Raw genomic sequence first — 22,096 nt, forward strand, 5'->3', positions numbered from 1 at the left:
TTAGAGTGGTGCAAGTGATTTGGACCAGTGCACAAAGCAGGGTCCATAAAGACATAGATGAGCGAATTTGGGGTAGAGGAACTTGACTGGCCTGCACAGGGTCCTGACCTCAACCCAATAGAACATCTTTGGGATGAATTAGAGCAGAGACTGTGAGCCAGGCCTCACAAATGCGCTTCTATAAGAATGGTCAAACATTCCCATAGACACACTCCTAAACCTTGTGGACAGCCTTCCCAGATGAGTTGAAGCTGTTATAGCTGCAAAGGATGGGCCATCTCAATATTAAACCCTACGGACTAAGACTGGGATGCCATCAACGTTTTATGTGCGTGTAAAGGCAGGTGTCCCAACACTTTTGGTAACACAGTATATGTATATATATATATAAACATCTTAGAACTCCCCACCCTGTATGGAGGAAAACAAATGGAAGCTCCAAGCCAATCCTCTAAACAGCTTAGGAATTAATTCAGTATATAAGTATAAAACACCACTAAAAACTTACGTGGAAAATGTTGGAGCACTTGCAGAGTGCTAGAGCGGACGGGAGCTTCCACGTGTGTTATAGAAGCAAAGGAGGACTGCCAGAAAGTCTCTATTTAGGGATCCATGAGCACAATGTGTTAGCCGCAGCTGGAGCCTCGATAAGCCTCATGGAGATGACGGTTGTGTGTCTCTGGGTGGGAGTGGTCCATGGCACTCAAACTGGGGAGCCGCCTACGCGTTGCCTGGCCAATCGAAGGCACGGCCTCACCTTCTTCATCAGGACTTTCCAGCGGTCCTCCTGTACTCCTATGACACGTGGAAGCTCCCACTCGCTCTGGCACTCTGCAAGTGCTCCAACATTTTTCACAAAAGTTTTTAGTGTTGTTTTATACTTATATACTGAATTAATTCCTAAGTTGTTTAAAGGATTGGCTTGGCGCTTCTCTGTTATCCTTTTTGCTTTCCTTTTGTTCACAGTGATCGGGTTCCCCAGCTCGTGCCTGAAGCAGCAGCCTCGCTCCCTTTACAGCCTCCATTTATAGACTTTTTTAGAGACACATTTTTAGGGGTTCATCCCCTAGAGCTTTCAATCCACTCACCATTCACATGGTTGCACCTTCATGTATCAGCATACAGATGCATGCCTTTTCATTTAAATTTTAAACTTAAATCTTTTTCATCAGATGGTTTAGTGCTGAACTTTATACCAATATTGTGTATGTGTTTCCTCCTAATGTATGGAGGAAAACCCTAGGTGAATCCAACCCCTTTCCAGAGCCTATAACTCCTGACCTGCAAAACTGCAATCCAAATGTAATTTTTAAATGTGTTGTGGCATGGAATATATATACATATATATATATATATATATATATATATATATATATATATATATATATATGCCATGTTACGCTATCTTAAAATGGTATATACATGTAGCGCTGGTATTTTCAATACAGATGCTATTATTTTTGTAAATGTAAGTTTGTCTGAAGCTGCAGTTTGGCTCAGACTAATTATGTCAAAGTTCTGGTTTCCATACCAGTTTAGCTGGGTTGTGCTAGTTTCCACTTGGCCGTGGGTGTCGCTGTCACCACCGGTAAGTGTTGGAAACGCAACAGGCTGAATGCATTGGCTACCCCTTTTACTCAGAAACAGCCCAGTGGGAGTGGTTCACCCACTGTGCATTCTGAGTAAGGTTACTTAAGGTACAGGCACCACATTTTTGGGGTTTGTTATCCAGACCTCATGGCCCTCCTGGCCTGAGGTGTGTGCTGCCTTTCTGTATGTCTCGGGGCCGGCTGGTCCAAGGCTTTGCAACTGAAATTCTTGGGGCCTACCGATCCAGGGGTGGTGCTATGCTGTATTTCCAGTGGGGAGAAGCTAAGTGACTGGAGGATCCAGGGGAGGACTTTTTCAGGAGAGAACCGGGCAGCACAGTGGTGTAGTGGTTAGCACTCTCGCCTAGCAGTAAAAAGGGTCGCTGGTTTGAATCCCAGCCACTACACTACCTGCCTCGAGTTTGCATGTTCTCCCTGTGCCTGCGTGGGTTTCCTCTAATTTCCTCCCACACTCCAAAGACATGCAGGTAGGTTAATTGGCTTCTGTCCAAAGTTGGCCCTAGTATATATGAATGTGGACCTTGGATTGTGGGCTCCTTGAGTGTAGGGACCAATGTGAGTGTGCAATGTACAGGGATAGGGACAATTGTAGAGACTCACTTAGGTTGAACTGGATGGACTGGTGTCTTTATTCAACCTTACTAACCATGTAACCAAGCAACAAGGCTGGTATCTCTGGAAGAGCTTAATGATAGTTATACATAGCAGTGATAGTTATACATAGCAGATTTTGCATGGCTTGTAAATACAATAGTGTTTATTACTATTGATTACGTCTAAGGGCACTGCAATTTCCTCTTCCTCTTTTCTACATAATGTGCAATCATGTGAAAATGCTGATAACAACTCTTAGATGCTTTCTAAATCCCCATTAGCATTGCACAGATAATCTGATTGTTTGCATACACAGTGAAGGTTACATTATAGAAGTGTATTGGTTTGCAGTGCTGAGAGCTGAACGTTGGTAGTTTCTGGTGCAGGTGTTTTAGTCCTGAAAAAAACCTACTGCACCAAAAGCAATACCTAACCCTTAAAGTGGAACTATAGGCTAAATAAAAAGAATTACATATACAGTACGAAGGAGTCTATCATTAGTATTTACACAGCAGTTTTTGTTTTTCTGAGTACTCCCTATATAACATAGCTGTATTCCAAGTTTATCCTACCATTAGCTCTTTCATTCAGCTTCCGTTAACAGGCCAAGCTGTTCAGCAAATATGGCAGTTAGAGGGTTGAGGCAAACCATTTACTAGTGACAGAGCAACTTTTAGTTATATAGGTAATACCTTTTTTCCAAAAGGAAAAAAACCTATTTCTATAACTGCTTAACTCCAGTGTTAGCTGGAGTTAGTCTTTAATTTGTCAGTTACAAATGTAAAGTCCATCTAAATCTACTATACCGATCCAACACTACCCTCTCCAGAGGTTGACAGAGTTGCTGCCCAGGGATGACAACACTGCTCCTCTGTAGATATAGTGGAAGAGTGAGCGTAGCCACCCTAAGACAGGAAGTATGTTAGTGTCTGGATTCCCAAGTGAAAACTAATGAAAAAAGCCTTAAAAGGGTTGTAAAGGTAAATGTTTTTTCACCTTAATGCATTCTAAGGCATTAAGGTGAAAAAACATCTCACAGTGCCAGCCCCCCCGTTTTACTTACCTGACCCCTAGAAAGTCCTGCGCTCACCCCCGACGTCCTCTTCGCCGCTCAGCCTGGCCACTGATTGGCTGGAGTGGATGGATTAAAGGCAGCGCAGCTATTGGCCCACGCTGCTGTCAATCACATCCAATGACGCGGCGTGTCAGGGCGGGGGCCGTGTGATACAGCGAGCGGCTATAGCCGCCGGCTGTATCACGGAAGTGTGCCCGCAGGTGCTTCTCACCATGCGAGGGAGCTCGCATGAATGTGAGAAGTACCTGCGGGAGGAAGCAGAGACAGCCGCTGAGGGACCCCAGAAGATCAGGTTTGGGGCCACTCTGTTCAAAACGAGCTGCACAGTGGAGGTAAGTATGACATGTTTGTTATTTAACCACCTCAATACAGTGCAGTTACACCCCCTTCCTGACCAGACCAATTTTCAGCTTTCAGCGCTCTCACAGTTTGAATGACAATTACTCAGTCATCCAACACTGTATCCATATGAAACTTGCGTCCTTTTTTCCACACAAATAGAGCTTTCTTTTAGTGGTATTTAATCACTAGTGGGTTTTTTATTTTTTGTGCTATAAATAAAATAAAACGTACATTTTGTGAAAAAATGCCTTTTTCTTTGTTTCTGTCATACATTTTTGCTAATTAGTAATTTTTCTTCATAAATTTTGGCCAAAATTTATACTGCTACATATCTTTGGTAAAAATAACCCACATTAGTGTATATTATTTGGTCTTTGTGAAAGTTAAAGAGTCTACAAACTATGGTGCCAATCACTGAAAATTGATTGGCACCTTCAGTACATCAGGTGTATCTCATTTCTTGAGACACTAACAAGTCAGGAAAGTACAAATACCCCCCAAATGACCCCTTTTTACAAAGTAGATATTCCAAGGTATTAAGTAAGTAGCATGGTGAGTTTTTTTAAGTTGTCATTTTTTCCCACAATTCTTTGCAAAATGAAGATTTTTTTTTTTATGATTATTTTTTTTACAAAATTGTCATATTATCAGGTTATTTCTCACACACAGCATATGCATACAACAAATTACACCCCAAAATACATTCTGCTACTCTTCTCGAGTACGGCGATACCACATGTGTGAGACTTTTACACAGCCTGGCCACATACAGAGCACCAACATTGATGTAGTACCTTCAGATGTTCTACGAGCAAAAATGACGCATCTCATTTCTCAACCACCTATTACACTTTTGAAGGCCCTGGAGTACCAGGACAATGGAATTTCCCATAAAATGACCCCATTTTGGAAAGCAAACACCCCAACGTATAATCTGTGAGGCATAATGAGTCTTTTGAATGGTTAATTGTCAATTTATAAGATATTTCTAACACATAGCATGTATATAGCAAAAATTACACCCCAAAATACATTCTGCTACTCCTCCCGAGTATGGCGATACCACATGTGTAGGACTTTTACACAGCCTGGCCACATAGAGAGGCCGAACATTGAAGTAGTACGTTCAGGCGTTCTAGGAGCATAAATGACACATCTCATTTCATTCCTACCCATCACACTTTTGAAGGTCCTGGACCACCAGGACAGTGAAATTACCCACAAAATGACCCCATTTTGGAAAGCAAACACCCCAACGTATATTCTATGAGACATGGGCTGCAAATAGGTACTCGGATACTCTGATGGGCTGGAGATAGGTACTCTGATACTCTGATGGCCTGGTGACAGGTACTCGGGTACTCTGATGGCCTGGTGACAGGTACTCGGGTACTCTGATGGCCTGGTGACAGGTACTCTGATGGTTTGGTGACTGGTATTTGGGTACTCTGAAGGGTGGTGACAGGTACTCATATGGACTGTGACAGGTACTCGGGTACTCAGATGAACTGTGACAGGTACTCGGGTACTCAGATGGACTGTGACAGGTACTCAGGTACTCAGATGGACTGGAACAGGTATCTGGGTACCCTGATGGACTGTGACAAGTACTCGGTACTCTAATGGACTGTGACAGGTACTCGGTACTCTAATGGACTGTGACAGGTACTCGGGTACCCTGATGGACTGTGACAGGTACTCGGGTACTCAGATGGGCTGTGACAGATAGTCGGGTACCCTGATGGACTGTGACAGGTACTCGGTACTCTAATGGACTGTGACAGGTACTCGGGTACCCTGATGGACTGTGACAAGTACTTGGGTACCCTGATGGACCGTGACAGGTACTCGGGTACCCTGATGGACTGTGACAGGTACTCGGGTACCCTGATGGGCCCTGACAGGTACTCGGGTACCCTGATGGGCCGTGACAGTTACTCGGGTACCCTGATGGGCCGTGACAGGTACTCAGGTACCCTGATGGGCCGTGACAGGTACTCGGGTACCCTGATGGGCCGTGACAGGTACTCGGGTACTCTGATGTGCCGTGACAGGTACTCGGGTACTCTGATGTGCCGTGACAGGTTCTCGGGTACTCTGATGGGCCGCGACAGGTACTCGGGTACTCTGATGTGCTGGGACAGGTACTCGGGTACTCAGATGGGCTGGGACAGGTACTCGGGTACTCCGATGGGCTGTGAAAGGTACTCGGTACTCTGATGGGCTGTGACAGGTACTCGGGTACTCTGATGGGCTGGGACAGGTACTCAGGTACTCTGATGGGCTGGGACAGGTACTCGGGTACTCTGATGGGCTGGGACAGGTACTCGGGTACTCTGATGGGCTGGGACAGGTACTCAAATACTCTGATGGACTGTGACAGGTACTCTGATGGACTGTGATTGACAGGTACTATGAGGGGTGGTGACAGGTCCTCTTTATTGGGCGGGGGTGAGGAGGAGAACAATCCGGTAATCTCGTTACCGCTGTTTGTTTACATTTTAGTGATCGGCTGAGAAAGGATCACAGCCGATCACGTGGGTAAACAGCCGGCCAATGGCTGTTTACCAGCGTCAGTGACGAGCAGTGTTCCCGGGGAACACGCCGCCACCGACATGCATGCGCAGCACGCTCACGATCGTGCGCATGCGCCGTGCACAGTCGAGGTGTAACCATCTGTGATCGGCCGTGACTTCATCACGGCCGATCACGTGGTAAACAGCCATAACCAATGGCTGTTCACCCCCTTCAGTGGCGAGCGGTGTCTCCATGACACGCCGCCACCGAAGAAACAGGGATGCGCACGCACGATCGCGTGCATTCCCTGTTTAAACGGGAGGCCGTCATATGACGGCCTCCCGCCACAATAGGTGCGCCGCCTGGCCGTCATTTGATGGCCGGCGGTCAGCATCTAGTTAAAAAAATAAAAAAAATTACTTTACAATCCCTTTAAAAAAATGTGACCACCACTTCTCAGGATCGGTAAGCTGATGTAACCTAACTCACTTTTCCCATCTGCAGATGTACAGTATATTAACCTTAATCTGATGGCCACAGTTTTGGTGTTTGCTTACATCAAGTGCCCACAAGTGCTTTCACTATCCTGGCCATGCCTATGCATTTCAGCCATATAGACTACTATAAGACTATATGAGATCTTCTCCAACCTTGGGAAACATCACCACAGAAGTCTTACATAGTTACATAGTTAGTAAGGTTGAATAAAGACACCAGTCCATCCAGTTCAACTTGAGTGATTGTCTACAATTGTCCCTATTGATATACATTGTACATTGCACACTCACATCGGTCCCTAGCCTCAAGGAGCCCACAATCCAAGGTCCCCATTCATATACTAGGGCCAGTTTTGGACAGAGGCCAATTAACATACCAGCATGTCTTTGGGACTGTAATGCACAGACCTAACCTATTTCACCCTTGATAATCTGCAGATGCATGCTTACCTTAATCTGATGGCAACGGTTTTGGTCTTCACTGTCCTGGCCATGCCTGGACATTATAGCATTATAGCCCCCTTTTATGGAGATGTATCCCAAGGTCAGAAACAATCTCAGACAGTTCCATAGAAGTCGTTAGGGCAGTAGTGCATAGGTGTGGCCAGGACAATAAAGTCTTGGAGCGCTGGATGTAAGCAAACACCAAAACCGTGGCCATTGGATCAAGGTAAGTCAGCATCTGTAGAGGCGGTGGGTGGGTTAGGTCAAGGAAAAGAGGCAAAAAGGATAAATGCACTTTTTCTCCATTACATCTTTGTTGCTGGGTTATCTTCAAATTACACACCTGCACAGCGAATATTGGGGGAAAAGGGGACGGGGGGTTGTAAGGGAAAAAAACTCTATTTTTTAAATGAAGTACCCTCAAACCTAATTCTTAAAATGGATCTTTAACCCAAATTTAACTGTAAAACCAAACGACCAAACTTAACCAAACCTTAATTTTAACCCTAATCTCTTGACATAGCCCCTAATACTAAGTTAACTACTGCAGATCTGTACTACTTACCCTGTCTTGTGTCAAAAGCATCTTCATGTTATCCTTTATGGTTTTCATTGTTTCTGTCAAATGTAAAGGAAAAAACAATTTTTCTTTTTTTTACCATACAATAACACTATATGTACAACCTGTAGATTTAGAATATTTTATATACAATATATATATATATATATATATATATATATATATATATATATATATATATATATATATATATATATATATACTATATTACCAAAAGCATTGGGATGCCTGCCTTTACACTCACATAGACTTTAGTGGCATCTTAGTCCGTAGGGTTCAATATCAGTGGCAGCCAGTGGAAATTTTTTGGGGGGGCAGCAAACAGTGTGACAACCCCCCCCCCCCGGTCAGTCGTTAGCACTTACCCCATCACCGGCGGAGTACACTGCTCGGCAGCGGCAGCCTTCCGTTCTCCTGCTCTGCACTATTGAGTTGGCCCACCCTTTGCAGCTATAACAGCTTCAACTCTTCTGGGAAGGCTGTCCACAAGGTTTAGGAGTGTGTCTATGGGAATGTTTTGCCATTCTTCCAGAAGTGCATTTGTGAGGTCAGGCACTGTTGTTGGACAAGAAGGCCTGGCTTGCAGTCTCCGCTCTAATTAATCCCAAAGGTGTTCTATTGGGTTGAGATCAGGACTCTGTGCAGGTCACTTAAGTGTCTCCACCTCAAACTAAAAACAACCCCACCACATAATCCCCCCTCCACCAAATACTTTGGACCAGTGAACAAAGCAAAGTCCATAAAGAAATGGATGAGTGAGTTTGGGGTGAAGGGACTTGACTGGCCTGCACAGAGATCTGACCTCAGCCCTATAGAACACCTTTGGGATCAAAGAAGGGAGATTAAGGTCTGGTGTGACCCCTCTGACTCTATAGAACACCTTTGTGATGGATTAAAGGGAAGACTGTGAGCCAGGTCTTCTTATCTAACATCGGTACCCGACCTCACAAATGCACTCCCGAAGAATGGTCAAACATTCCCATAGACACACTCCTAAACCTTGTGGACAGCCTTCCCAGAAGAGGTGAAGCTGTTATAGCTGCAAAGGGTGGGCCAACTCAATATTGAACCCTACAGACTAAGACTGGGAAGCCAATTAAGTTCATGTGCGTGTAAAGGCGGGTGTCTCAATACTTTTGGTAATACAGTGTATCTGTCTCAGTATTTCTTTCCCACAATGCCACAATTCTACATATCTGTCTCAGCAGGGCTTTTTTTTTCTCAGAGAATAAGTGGTGGAACGTCATCCTTTTTTAATCACTTCTTGTCTCTACCCCCTACCCATCTCTGAGCTCCACCCTTTGGTTCCACCCCCTACCCACCTCCCAGCACCGCCTCATTTAGAGAATACAGAGCCAAGTATCATCATGTCATGCAAAGTAATTTGTATGTAATTTGGTAAGGATAACAAGAAAAGCAGTAAAATAGATCCCCTGCAGCCAGCAGCACTATATACCCCCCAGCAACAACATATCCACCCCCTCCTCCCTCCTCCCCAGAAATATAGGCCCCATGCAAAAAAACTATCACCCCAGCAACAATAGACCCCGGAAGCAAGAACAGATCTCCCAGCAGCCAACATCAACATCAAAAGATCCCTTCCAGCAATAAATGACCCCCCCCCCCCCAAACAACAAATGACATCTCCAGAAACAATAGGCCACAGGGCCGGGACAAGGGGTGGGCAGGAGGGGAGGTTTCCCTGGGCACTGTGGTATCATGTGAAGTGGGGGGGCACCAAAGGAGATGGGGGAGGTGATTTGTGTTGAGAAGGGGAATTTGGGGGGGGGCGGTTAAGAAATGTCCTAGGAGGGAAAATATGGGGAGGTATGCTAGGAATGGTGATTTGGGGGGGGGGGGGATTTGTGTTAGGAGGGGGGATAGGAGAGGAAGATTTGTGCCAGTAGGGGTGGTTGGGGGTATCTGTGCTGGGGGGAACTTGTGCCAGAATGGGGTGGGGGACTTTGTGCTGGAAGGGGGAATTTGGAGCGGGGGAGAGGATTTGTGCTATGAGGGTTAAAGGATATGTGCTAGGAGGGGGAACTTTTTTGTGTGGGGGAAATTTGTGCTAGGGCCATATGGATAGAGAGAATTTGAGCTGGGGTAATAGGGGGCAAAGATTTGTGCTCAGAAGGCAATTTCAGGAGGGGGGGGGCAGATTTGTACTGAGAGAAGGGGGAATTCTTGCTTAGGAATTGAGCATGCTTATTAGTATAATTTTTTTTTGGAAGGGGAGTTTTTTTTTTACACATAATGCTCATACATATGGGGGGGGGGGGCACAATTTGGCATGGTCGCCCTGGGCTCTAGATTACCTTGTCCTGCACTGATAGGCCACCACACAAAAATAGATCCCCCACCAGCAACAATAGATCCCCCAGCAGCCAGCATCAGTAGACCCTCCAGCACACCCCAGCACCCCTTTTCATTACATACATTCAGTGCTGGAGATTCCAGAACTGTCTTCCCCCCCACGTTCCCACTGAAAAAAAAACCTGTGTCTCAGTATTTATTTCTCACGATGTCAGCATCCTACATATCTTCTGAGTATTCCTTTCCCTTCAAGAAACATAGTAATCTTTTTAGAAATCTCATCCTATATACTGTAAGGCAGCGGTGGAAGCAAGGGTCAAGTTCAGTCCTACCTTATCGAGCAAACCAGCTTGTATAAACTGCTCCAGGCAGGTCCCAACAAAGGAAACAACGAATGTGTCCGTTAGGCAGAGTCTCGTTAAAGAGCTTTCAGTTTCAGTCTTCAACGTGAAGCAACATGTTCTGCTTTTCTACTGGGGCTGGGCTGTTACATGTTTACAGGAAATGTATTGGGGTTTTGTACACATTTTCTTTCAGTATTATTGTTAAGGACAACTAATATTTTTTCTACAGTTATAAATATACGAACGGACTTGTCCACACACAATCACACCAAAGTCCGACTGATTTTTAAAAAAAATAAAAATATATATATCAGTGGCAGGAGAGGGCCCCCCCTTTTTTTAATCATTATTCAACATTATATGAATTTATTTATTCATGGCAACATGTTTTACGGACATGGTTACGGTTATTAGCTCCCTTTCAAATACCTGTTTTCTGTTGAGAAAAAAAACTTTATTTTTTTTTTGCTAATTTGTGCTCATGGAAGTTTACTCTTTAACCACTTAAGGACCGGGCCTCTTTTTTAGACTAGCAAAAAACAGTTTTTTTTGCTATAAAATGTATTTTACCTTATATTTTTTTATTTTTACACTGTTTAAAAAAATAAAAATAAATTGTGTCACTTTTATTCCTATTACAAGGAATCTAAACATTCCTTGTAATAGAAAAAAGCATGACAGGTCCTCTTAAATATGAGATCTGGGGTTAAAAAGTTCTCAGATCTCATATTTGGACTTAAATGCAAAAAAAACAAAAAACAACAACAACATTTTGTCACTTTGAAAAAAATTACATTAAAAAAGTGCCTTTAAGAAGTATGGGCGGAAGTGACGTTTTGATGTCGCTTCTACCCAGCTTTGGTGTGGAGACGGGTGGCCATCTTCCCCTCACTCGTCTCCATACCTAGCAAGGAGACACATGCGATCGCCTCCGCCGCGATTTCCTCCGCTGCTGTCGACTACTCCGGTAAGTGATGGAGAGCACCGGATCGCGGCAGGAGGGGGGCCCTCTCCTGCCACTGATAAAAGTGATCTCGTGGCAAATCCACTGTAGAGACCACTTTTATCTTGTAGTCGACCACTAGCCGAACACGGGGATACCGGGGTTATGGCAGCTAGCTGCTGCCATAACAATGATGTCCGTCCCCAAAGGGACGTACATCGGCGTGTAGTGGTCGGCAAGTGGTTAAAAAGACCCTAAAAAATGTAGATGACAGCATAAAAAAATTTGCATTTTGAATACATTAAATACATTTTTTTCCTGATTTGCAAGAAGCCTCTGAACATGCTAGCAAAACTGACTGCTTCAGGAAGAGTCAATTCCCTAGCAGAAAAACCCTCCCTTCTTGCATATCAAAGGCCTCTCCTCTTAAGGGAGTGTCTAATAACTCTGTGCTGATCCAGCTCCTCTGCTCTTCCCCACTGCTGCATAACCTTTAACAGGATCTGGGGGGAGAAGCAAAGGGGTATACTACAGAACAGGGTCTCCAAACCTTTAAAACAAAGGACCAGTTTGCTGACTTTAGGGAGGCCAGACTCTGGCCAATGGGGTTTGAAAATGATCTGGTGTCAGTGGGAGTAAACAATATCTCAGGCTTGGTGGTCAGTGGGAGAAAAAAAAATCATGTACATAGCCATTGTGGTCAGTAGTCATTGGTACTAGTAAGGGAAATAGTGCCCCATCGTTGTTATCATTGGAAGAAATTATGTCCCACTGTTGGTGTCAGTGGAAGGAATGGTGCCTCATTGTTGGTATCAGTGGGAGGAAGAGTGTCCCGTCATTGATGTCATTAGGAGGAATTTTCCCGCGTCGTTGGTGTCATTGGGAGAAATAGTGCCACATCATTGTTGTCAGTGGGAGGAACAGTGCTGTCTACTATTTGGAAGAATAACATCTCAAGGGCCAGATAAAGGCAAGCAAATGGCAGCATTCAGCCCACATACCACAGTTGGGAGACCACTGCTAAAGAGTATCACGTGAGTGACAGCTCTGAGACTGATGAGGCTGCTGACATCACATCTGAGTTGGTGGCACCCAGAAGCAGTCAAGGAAAAATTTCACAGATAAATAACATGCTTAATATATGTTAAATACATGTAGTGGGGGTTTATGCCGTGTACACACGAGCGGAATGTCTGACAGAAAAAGTAGGATCGGAAGCTTTTCATCATATATTCCAATCATGTGTATGACTCATAGGACTTTTTTTTTTTTAGAAAATTCTGACGGACTTAGAAATAGAACAAGTTCTAAATATTTCAGACGGAACCAATTCCTATCGGGAAAACCGCTCGTCTGTATGCTGTTCCGACGGACCAAAAACGACGCATGCTCTGAAGCAAGTATGAGATGAAAGCTATTGGCTACTGGCTACTAAACTTCCTTTTTCTAGTCCCGTCGTACATGTTGTACGTCACCGCGTTCTTGACAGTCGGACTTTGGTGTGATTGTGTGTACGCAAGACAGTTTCAGCGGAATTCCATCGGAACTCCATCTGAAAAACCTTCAGAGTTTATTACGATGGGAAAAACGGGTCGTGTGTACATGGCATGACTTTTGCAATGATACTTCACATGTGTGGTGCAATTGCTGTGCATGCAGGCATGCGGGACCTACAATTGCATTTTGCGTTTATGCGTTAAATGTTTTAATATCATTCTTTTACTCATATTCATTTTTTTACTTTTTTTTTTTTCATTTAACTTTATTTTTATCACACAAGGGGCTAATAAGCCTACCTCTTGTTATAATATTTACCCACCTATAAATAAAATGGGTCACACCCAGTCCTTCTCTTTTTACATCTTTGTATTAGTTTAGAGTTGTAAATTCACACATTTTGTTTAAACTATTGAATGACAATGCATAACATTTAGCCATTTAAGAAAAAAAGGATAATAATACAATTTAAAATGCATAACTTAGAATAGAATTTAAAATACATAACTCGTAAGACATGCAAACAAATATCAATGCCCATCACTTTATTGCAGACTTTCTCAAGATTTTTGCCCCAGATGAACCCTTGAAATTGTTTTCTGGTCTTGGGGAAACCCTTACTAAAACCATTGGTGGTAAATGAGCAAAATGCCTCTTACATTGGTGGCCAGTGGCAACAATGCCCTATTTACAGTGTTGGTCAGAATGCCACCTTTACAGATAGATAAAAAGATCATTGGTGTTATATAGTTCACTCTGCCAAGTTGTGCTGGCACTGACTCTGGCACTATGAGATGAGAGGACAATTGCCCACAGTTTAAGGAACCCATAGCAGCCTCAAGAGCCCAAGAGTTCCAAAGAACCTTGATTGATAATGGCCACTTTAATGTTATCCCATTTCACTACACAATTTCCCACTCAAAAGTTTTTTTTGTGACCTAGCTGAAACCATTTTTTTGCACTTTCAATGCTAAAACCACAAGATCTTGGTCCTTTTGATTATGATCTTACCTTTTTACTATTAACTTCTATTCCATTTCTCTGTGCGTTGGCAGTAAATCCTGACACACACCCTTTATAACAAATGAAATCAGACTGGTTTTGTCATAACACTGTGTGATTATCGATTTCAGCTAAACGGTAGCTAACAACATATGTTGTATGAACATATGAACATAAATAAAGATATGCTAAAATCACAGCCAATTACTGCACCTGCCTCTATTACTCAAAAAATAAATAAATAAAAGAAACAACATGAATAACGTCAAGACAGACCATTTCTCAATTTAAAGAATAATTCCAGATGTGAATATTTTATACATAGTTACATTGGTCCAGCTTGGAGCAATGTAACTATGCATATACCATACCTGGCTAATCCCCATAGAAGCTCGAAACCCCTCAACACCACTACTCCAGTGATCTCCACCAGCTTCCAGGTCTTGCACTCTGAGGACAGGATCATGAGGACAATGCAATGTAGACACCTCGTCCCTTTAAACCCATACACATATGAATTACACAGGTTTTGAGGCTAATTTAATGGAGATAAGGCACCAAGTTAGTTTAACCACTTGACCACTGGGCACTTAAACACCCTTAATAACCAGACCAATTTTCAGCTTTCGGTGCTCTCACATTTTGAATGACAATTACTCAGTCATGCAACACTGGACCTATATGAAATTTTTGTCCTTTTTTTCACACAAATGGAGCTTTCTTTTGGTGGTATTTAATCACCGCTGGGTTTTTTATTTTTTGTGCTATAAAAGAAAAAATACAGAAAATTCTGTAAAAAAATGAATTTTTCTTCGTTTCTGTTATAAAATTTAGCAGATTAGTATTTTTTTCTTCATAAATTTTGGCCAAAATTTATACCACTACATATCTTTGGTAAAAATAAGTACAAATTGGTGGATATTATTTGGTCTTTGTGAAAGTTATAGAGTCCACAAGCTATGGTGCCAATATCTGAAAATTGATCACACCTGAAGTACTGACGGCCTATTTCAATTCTTGAGACCCTAACATGCCAGAAAAGTACAACTACCCCCCAAATGACCCCTTTTTGGAAAGAAGACATTCCAAGGTATTTAGTAAGAGGCATGATGAGCTTTTTGAAGTTGTCATTTTTTCCCACAATTCTTTGCAAAATCAAGATTTTTTCATATTCATATTATCAGTTTATTTCTCACACAGCGTATGCATACCACAAATTACACCCCAAAACACATTCTGCTATTACTCCCGAGTACGGTGATACCACATGCGTGAGACTTTTACACAGTGTGGCCACATACAGAGGCCCAACATGCATGGAGCACCATCAGGCATTCTGGAGCACCCAGGACAATTCTGACATTTCTCTCCTACATGTAAAAATCATCATTTATTTGCTAGAAAATTACATAGAATCACAAAACATTATATATGTTTTTTTAGCAAACACCCTGGAGAATACAATGGTGGTCGTTGCAACTTTTTATCTCGCATGGTATTTGCGCAACAATTTTTCGAATGCTTTTTTTTTTGAGAAAAAACAGTTTTGTGCTTAAAAAAAAAAAAACACAGTAAAGTTAGCCCAATTTTTGCATAATGTGAAAGATGAAGTTACACCGAGTAAATCGATACCTAACATGTCACTCTTCAAAATTGCACAGGCTCGTGGAATGGCGCCAAACGTCGCTACTTAAAAATCCCCATAGGCGACGATTTAATTTTTTTTTACTGGTTATATGTTTTGAGTTACAGAGGAGGTCTAGGGCTAGAATTATTGCTCTCGCTCTAACGTTCGCAGCGATACCTCACATGTGTGGTTTGAACACCGTTTTCATATGTGGGCGGGACTTAAGTATGCGTTCGCTTCTGCATGCGAGCACATGGGGACAGGGGCGCTTTAAAAAAAAAATATATATTTTATTGTTCATTTTACTTTATTTATTTTAGTTTGACATTTTTTTCCCCAAAAATAAATTTTTTGATCACTTTTATTCCTATTACAAGGAATGTAAACATCCCTTGTAATAGGAATATGGCATGACAGGTCCTCTTTACAGTGAGATATGGGGTCAATAAGACCCCGCATCTCATCTCTAAGCTGGGAAGCCTGAAAAAAAAAAGATTCTGGATTTGATCGTATTGGCGAGTCGGTAGAAGCACCGGAGGGAGGCGGGAGGGGGGGGGTGTCTATGGCTGGGTATTGCAGGGTATCACCGACTATGGCTGGGTATCTCAGAGTATGGCTGGGTATCTCAGAGTATGGCGTTGCAGAGCATTGCAGGATATTGGAGGGTGTTGCAGAGCATTGCAGAGTGTTGCACGGTATTGGCGGGTGTTGCAGAGCATTGCAGAGTGTTGCAGGGTATTGGTGGGTGTTGCAGAGCATTGCAGAGTGTTGCAGGGTATTGGCGGGTGTTGCAGAGCGTTGCAGGGTATTGCAGAGTGTTGCAGAGTGTTGCAGAGTATTGCAGGGTATTGCAGAGTAATGCAGAGTATTGCAGGGTATTGCAGGGTATTGCAGAGTATTGCAGGGTATTGCAGAGTATTGTAGAGAATTGCAGAGTAATGCAGAGTATTGCAGAGTATTGCAGTGTAATGCAGAGTATTGCAGAGTAATGCAGAGTATTGCAGAGTATTGCAGGGTATTGCAGGGTATTGCAGAGTATTTCAGAGTATTGCAGAGTATTGCAGAGTAATGCAGAGTAATGCAGAGTATTGCAGAGTAATGCAGAGTATTGCAGGGTATTGCAGAGTAATGCAGGGTATTGCAGAGTATTTTAGGGTATTGCAGAGTAATGCAGAGTAATGGCAGGGTATTGCAGAGTATGTGCAGGGAATTCAGGGGTTAATTTTCGGTGGTATTTTAGGGTATTGCAGAGCATTGCAGAGTGTTGCAGGGTATTGGTGGGTGTTGCAGAGCATTGCAGAGTGTTGCAGGGTATTGGCGGGTGTTGCAGAGCGTTGCAGGGTATTGCAGAGTGTTGCAGAGTGTTGCAGAGTATTGCAGGGTATTGCAGAGTAATGCAGAGTATTGCAGGGTATTGCAGGGTATTGCAGAGTATTGCAGGGTATTGCAGAGTATTGTAGAGAATTGCAGAGTAATGCAGAGTATTGCAGAGTATTGCAGTGTAATGCAGAGTATTGCAGAGTAATGCAGAGTATTGCAGAGTATTGCAGGGTATTGCAGGGTATTGCAGAGTATTGCAGAGTATTGCAGAGTATTGCAGAGTAATGCAGAGTAATGCAGAGTATTGCAGAGTAATGCAGAGTATTGCAGGGTATTGCAGAGTAATGCAGGGTATTGCAGAGTATTTTAGGGTATTGCAGAGTAATGCAGAGTAATGGCAGGGTATTGCAGAGTATGTGCAGGGAATTCAGGGGTTAATTTTCGGTGAGCAGCGATGTGGGCACTGCAGATGCAGCCCACATCGCTGCTGACACCGATCTCTTCCCCCTCCGCTGTTCCGATCGGTACAGAGAGGGGGAGGGAGGAACCGGCGTCATAACATGACGCCGGTTTGTTTACAAGTGATCACTCCATCATTTGACGGAGCGATCACGTGGTAAACGGCCGCTATGAGCGGCCGTGATCCGTGATCCGTGATGCGCCGGGTCCTGTGGACCCGGCGGTCACGGATGCTCTCGAGTGCGCGCCCCAGGGGGCGCGCGAGAGCGGAATACTGGGAGGACGTCATATGACGGCCTCCCAGAGTTAAGAAACCGCCCTGTAGCCGTCATTTGGCTATAGGGCGGTTATTAAGTGGTTAATTACCACATTAATCAGCTACAGAGCCTGTGTAATTAATATGGATTTGGTTTTAAAGAGATGAGGTGACAACTCTTATGCTGCGTACACACAACCGGATTTTCAGGCAGACTAGGTCCGACGGACTTTCGGCGGACTTCCGACAGATTTTCAGAACGAACTGACTTGTCCACACACAATCACATCAAAGTCCGACAGATTTGACCGTGATGACGTACAACCGGACTAGAATAAGGAAGTTCATAGCCAGTAGCCAATAGCTGCCCTAGGGTCGGTTTTCGTCTGTCGGACTAGCATACAGACAAACAGATTTTTCGACCAGACTCAAGTCCTTTGGAAAGATTTGAAACATGTTCTAAATCGAAAGTCCTTCTAATTTTCCGACAGCAAAGGTCCGATGAAGCCCACACGCGGTTAAATTGTCCGATAGATTCGTTCTGTTGGACGTTTGCTGTCGAAAAGTCCGGCCGTGTGTACATGGGATTATGCCCCGTACACACGATCTTACTTTCTGACAACAAGACCATGGAATTTTGTTCGAGGGTTGTTGGCTCCAACTTGTCTTGCATACACACGGTCACACAAATGTTGACCAACAATTATGAACGTGGGAACGTGGTGACTTACAAGACGTACGACGAGCTGAGGAAAAGGAAGTTCAATAGCTAGTGTGGCGCCTTCTTCTCTGCTTGATTCCGAGCATGTGTGAACTTTTGTGCGTCGGACTTGTGTACACACGATCGGAAATTACAACAAAGTTTTGTTGGTAGAAAATTTGAGAACCTGCTAGCCAACATTTGTTGGCAGAAAGTCCATCAACAAATGTTTGATGGAGCATACATACGGTCGGACTTTCCGACAACAAGCTCCCATCCAACATTTGTTGTTGGAAAATCCAATCGTGTGTACGGGGCATAACTGTAGTCCTTTCTTCTTCCTGAATTGAAGTTTGCTAAAGCTTATTAAAAATCCCCCCCACCCCCCTGAGTGGCAGCCACCTACATGGATACTTTGCTTCAGCTTTGCTCCTGAGTTTTTCACTGTGTGGCCCTGTTTTCCTGACACCAAGAGAAAAAAGGTGACAGGGGAAGGACCTCCAACAGATTGAAAGCCTCAGCTCTGTTCCTGTGAGATGTGTGAAGGGGGGGGGGGGGTCTCTTCTCCCAAATCAGCTCTCAGAGCTCTCCTCACTGAGCTCTTCATAGTGTAACTTAACCACTTCAATACTGGGTACTTTCATCCCCTTCTGCCCAGGCCATTTTTCAGCTATCCGCGCTGTCACACTTTGAATGACAATTGTGCGTTCATGCAACACTGTACCCAAATGTATTTTTTATCTTTTTTCTTCACACAAAAAGAGTTTTCTTTTGGTGGTATTTAATTACTGCTGGGATTTTTTTTTTTCTTATGCAGTACACACGACCAGAATTTTTGACAGCAAAGATCAGACGGAACGAGTCCGCCGGACAATTCGATCATGTGTGGGCTCCATCAGACCTTTGATTGGCAAAAATCCAGCGGACTTTAGAAATAGAACATGTTTTAAATTCTCCCGCCGGAACTCCGCCGGGCTGAGAAATCCGTTCGTGTGTATGCTAGTCCGACGGACAAAAAACGACGCTAGGGCAGCTATTGGCTACTGGCTATGAACTTCCTTATTCTAGTCCGGTCGTACGTCATCACATTTCGAATCCGTCAGACTTTGGTGTGATTGTGTGTATCCAAGTCCATTCATTCGGAAGTCCGCCAGAACTCCGCCGAAAGTCCGTCGGGAAGACTGTCGGACCTAGTCCGTCAAAAAGTCCGGTCGTGTGTACGCGCCATTAGTTTCTGTGAGTAAATTTTGTAAGTAAGTCATTTTTCTCCTTCACTGATATGCGCTGATAAGTCGGCACTGATGGAGACTGATGGGCACTGATGAGGCAGCACTTATGGGCACTGATGAAGTGGCACTGATGAGGAGTCACTAATATACCGCACTGATGGACACTGATAGGTGACACTGGCGGGCACTGATAGGTAGTGATGGACGAACTTCCGACGGGACGTTTCGCGAACGCGGGCAATAGTTCGCGAAACGGAACGTTCGCGGCAGGCCCCATTGACTTCAATGGGAGGCGAACTTCGCAAACCTATAGGTCAAATTTGCAGCCACAAAATAATTATTAGCTGGGCAAACATAGTCCCACCACATGGCCAATGACATAACACATGTATGAGGTGAATCTGGGATCGACAACTACAAGCATTCTTTTTTTATATGGGAAATTGTTGTGACAATTCAGGACTGTGGAGTTTATGAAGGCAATGGAGGAGAGGGAAGGTCAGGGACCAGGGTAGGCAAAGAAGAGGGTGCAGGAGATGATCACCAGCAGCGTGACATACAGCAATGACACCTGCACCATGATAGAGTCATCTGACAACAGCACCGTGATAGAGAGCACTGACATCAGCAGCGTGACATAAATCACTCCCACCAGCACCGTAATATACAGCACTGACAGCAGCACCGTGATAGAGAGCACTGACATCAGAAGCGTGACATACAGCACTGACATCAGCACCGTGATATACAGCACTGACAGCAGCACTGTGATAGAGAGCACTGACATCAGAAGCGTGACATACAGCACTGACATCAGCACCGTGATATACAGCACTGACAGCAGCACCGTGATAGAGAGCACTGACATCAGAAGCGTGACATACAGCACTGACATCAGCACCGTGATATACAGCACCGACAGCAGCACCGTGATAGAGAGCACTGACATCAGCAGCGTGACATTAAGCACTCACACCAGCACCGTGATATACAGCACTGACAGCAGCAACGTGATAGAGAGCACTGACATCAGCAGCGTGACATTAAGCACTCACACCAACACCGTGATATACAACACTGACAGCAGCACCGTAAGCAGCCCCAGGAGGAAGTCAGCACAGCACAGGGATGGTGTGATCCCCTCATAATAAGAACCCCCAGGAGTAAGTCAGCACAGCACAGGGATGGTGTGATCCCCTCATAATAAGCAGGCCCAGAGAAAATCAGCACAGCACAGGGATGGTGTGATCCCCTCATAATAAGAACCCCCAGGAGTAAGTCAGCACAGCACAGGGATGGTGTGATCCCCTCATAATAAGAACCCCCAGGAGGAAGTCAGCACAGCACAGCACAGGGATGGTGTGATCCCCTCATAATAAGCAGGCCCAGGAGAAAATCAGCACAGCACAGGGATGGTGTGATCCCCTCATAATAAGAACCCCCAGGAGGAAGTCAGCACAGCACAGGGATGGTGTGATCCCCTCATAATAAGCAGGCCCAGGCGAAAATCAGCACAGCACAGGGATGGTGTGATCCCCTCATAATAAGAACCCCCAGGAGTAAGTCAGCACAGCACAGGGATGGTGTGATCCCCTCATAATAAGAACCCCCAGGAGGAAGTCAGCACAGCACAGGGATGGTGTGATCCCCTCATAATAAGCAGGCCCAGGAGAAAATCAGCACAGCACAGGGATGGTGTGATCCCCTCATAATAAGAACCCCCAGGAGAAAATCAGCACAGCACAGGGATGGTGTGATCCCCTCATAATAAGAACTCCCAGGAGTAAGTCAGCACAGGGATGGTGTGATCCCCTCATAATAAGAACCCCCAGGAGGAAGTCAGCACAGCACAGGGATGGTGTGATCCCCTCATAATAAGCAGACCCAGGAGAAAATCAGCACAGCACAGGGATGGTGTGATCCCCTCATAATAAGAACCCCCAGGAGAAAATCAGCACAGCACAGGGATGGTGTGATCCCCTCATAATAAGCAGGCCCAGGAGAAAATCAGCACAGCACAGGGATGGTGTGATCCCCTCATAATAAGCAGGCCCAGGAGAAAATCAGCACAGCACAGGGATGGTGTGATCCCCTCATAATAAGCAGGCCCAGGAGAAAATCAGCACAGCACAGGGATGGTGTGATCCCCTCATAATAAGCAGGCCCAGGAGAAAATTAGCACAGCACAGGGGTGGTGTGATCCCCTCATAATAAGGACCCCCAGGAGAAAATCAGCACAGCACAGGGATGGTGTGATCCCCTCATAATAAGAACCCCCAGGAGGAAGTCAGCACAGGACAGGGATGGTGTGATCCCCTCATAATAAGCAGGCCCAGGAGAAAATCAGCACAGCACAGGGATGGTGTGATCCCCTCATAATAAGAACCCCCAGGAGGAAGTCAGCACAGCACAGGGATGGTGTGATCCCCTCATAAGCAGCCCCAGTAGAAATATGACACCGCTCAACCTCTTCAAAGAGGAGGGTAGGGGCATATAGTACGGTGTGCTTTTTTGGGACAAGGAAGTGAGCCAAATGAAGAAAGAAGGTCTGTGTGCTTGATTAAAAAAATTGTTTATAGATATATACATGGTCTACTGGTCACATGTGTTGAATTCCTCCGAGATCCATGCCTCATTCATTTTTAGAAATGTGAGGTAGTTAACACTGTCGTGAGCTAGGCGAGTACGCTTATCGGTCACGATCCCCCCTGCTGCGCTGAACGTCCTTTCGGGCAGGACACTGGATG

At 44.5% G+C, this 22,096-nt stretch overlaps 1 protein-coding gene across 1 annotated transcript in view; it reads right to left on the bottom strand.

The window, feature by feature from the left end:
• Positions 1 to 10,403, bottom strand: part of LOC143961278 (NACHT, LRR and PYD domains-containing protein 3-like) — an 88,939-nt gene extending 78,536 nt beyond the window's left edge. The window contains exons 1-2 of the mRNA XM_077470529.1: positions 10,305 to 10,403; positions 7,645 to 7,697 (exon numbers count right to left, since the gene is read on the bottom strand). The gene's annotated coding sequence lies outside the window, so the exon portion shown is untranslated. The remainder of the gene's footprint in view (positions 1 to 7,644; positions 7,698 to 10,304) is intronic.
• Positions 10,404 to 22,096: the final 11,693 nt, after the last annotated feature.

The sequence above is a fragment of the Lithobates pipiens genome, unplaced genomic scaffold (genome assembly GCF_037356315.1).
Source record: "Lithobates pipiens isolate NorthernLeopardFrog02 unplaced genomic scaffold, aLitPip1_a1.2 Scaffold_8, whole genome shotgun sequence".
NCBI classification, from domain to species: Eukaryota; Metazoa; Chordata; class Amphibia; order Anura; family Ranidae; genus Lithobates; species Lithobates pipiens.